At 30.6% G+C, this 1,934-nt stretch overlaps 1 protein-coding gene across 1 annotated transcript in view; it reads left to right on the plus strand.

The window, feature by feature from the left end:
* The first annotated feature begins 927 nt into the window (after positions 1 to 927).
* lrrc45 (leucine rich repeat containing 45) overlaps positions 928 to 1,934 on the plus strand; it is a 55,452-nt gene continuing 54,445 nt past the window's right edge. The window contains exon 1 of the mRNA XM_079851051.1: positions 928 to 1,063. The gene's annotated coding sequence lies outside the window, so the exon portion shown is untranslated. The remainder of the gene's footprint in view (positions 1,064 to 1,934) is intronic.

Raw genomic sequence — 1,934 nt, forward strand, 5'->3', positions numbered from 1 at the left:
CATTCATATGCTCAAAATGAGTATAAAATGCAAAATAATAAGAGTATTAGGGATAAAACTAAAAGCATAAACATAGGCCTAAAATAACATTTGAAAAGTTGTAATTAGCCTACTATATACAGTAAAGTATATTTACAGTTTGTAAAAAGAAAAAAAGATTAAGTACAATTAGAAAATATTTATTTATTAAATATAATATTTATATTTATTAAAAAATAGTCATATATTGGTTTTATTGTTTTAACTGCATACACAGTTTTGATCTGTGCTATTTTCAGTAGTTTACTATTTTTATTAGTGTGCTTTTTTAAAGTGTTAAACCATCTAAGATCAGTTTGACCCACAAACATTATAATAATAAGAAATCATAAAGCTGTCAGAATTCAGAAAACTGGTCAACTTAATCATATCGATTAGCCATATTTTGACACAGGGACTAATTTAGCAGCAAACAGCTTGGGGTGTCTTTATCACAATCACAACTGTACATGCATGTAAGAAAAAATTATGAATAATTGTATATAATTTCGGCAGCTCATTCTGTTTTGTACAGTAGATAAATGCTTTGTTTTACTTTGATTTACTCTTTGTTGTGAGGTTAAGCTATATCGGTTAAAAATGGTTATCTTTTTTCATGCACTAAGCTACATGCTAATTGTTGCATTGTTGAAAATATTGAAAAACGTACCGTACAATAAAATATGATGAATTAACACCTTTGGTCAGCCTAACTGTCAACAAAGATTTTACAACTACATCTGAAAAACAAACAAACAAACAAACGTTTTACTTTGTCAAACAACGTTTAATATAGACACTTGTTATATAGTTTATCTTTTCTCCCTTTGTGATACACACAGAAATCTTGCTTCTTGAAATTTACCGCAATATTTGACTCATCTAAAACTACATTTCCCACAATTCTGCAGTTTCAAACCGGAAGTCGTTTCTCTTCCTGGATACTTTAAACTGTCAAACGAAACAATAGTGAAGATAAGAGGCTGAACAACATCTGCTGACACAACCCTGAATAAAGTAATGCATTTTAACGGCAGAAAGACAGGTTAGTTGTCATTTTATGACTCTTCAACTCATGTAAACCGATTGTTGCGCGTTAATTATATTTGCACGTATGCAAGACTCGATTGTAAGTAAATGCAAACAACGTATGTCTGCTTGAAGATGTTTATTTTATTTCTTTAACCCTTATATCACAAATGGGAAATAAATTATAATATATTAATTCCCTCTTTTTGTGTGTGTGTCTAATAAGCATGTTTTTTGGAAGAAGAGATTAGTAAATATTCCAGTACTTCGTAGTAACTGTTACTTCTCTTTTTTTAACCGTCTTGAATTTGTTGTCATAAATAATAATAATAATAATAATAATAAAACTCTGTCACACTTTACATTAAGTGTCTTTAACTGCTATGTACTAAGATTTAAATGAATCATTTGAAATAATATATACATTTGAAAAATGCGTGTAATTAAATCTATAATAACACTGTTGACCTTCCCTTACCCCTTAACCCACCCTTAAACCTACCAATACCACCAAACCTGTCCCTAACCTTACCTGTATCCCAAAAGTGTTTTGCAATACAACATGAACACAAGAAGTAGATTGTACCTAACATTACTGATGTACATACATATAAAGTGCGACCAAAAACTCCATATAATGCCATATAAAGAGGACAGTCATATAGAGTTAATGGATATGGTTACCAGGCAGAGACAGTTTAAAATCCAAATGAAAGGAGATTGTAATTAATTTTGATGATATTTTTTAATTTAATATTTGTAATTCATTTTCGCTTGCCATTTCAATAACATTCTCTCCTGGTGTGTTTTACTTTTTCTTTTCTCCACAGCCCAGTGAGAGGTGACGGAGGTCATGGAGGACTTCAGGAGGTCGTACCTGAGGCTGT

This window comes from Squalius cephalus (assembly GCF_949319135.1).
Source record: "Squalius cephalus genome assembly, chromosome: 19".
NCBI classification, from domain to species: domain Eukaryota; kingdom Metazoa; phylum Chordata; class Actinopteri; order Cypriniformes; family Leuciscidae; genus Squalius; species Squalius cephalus.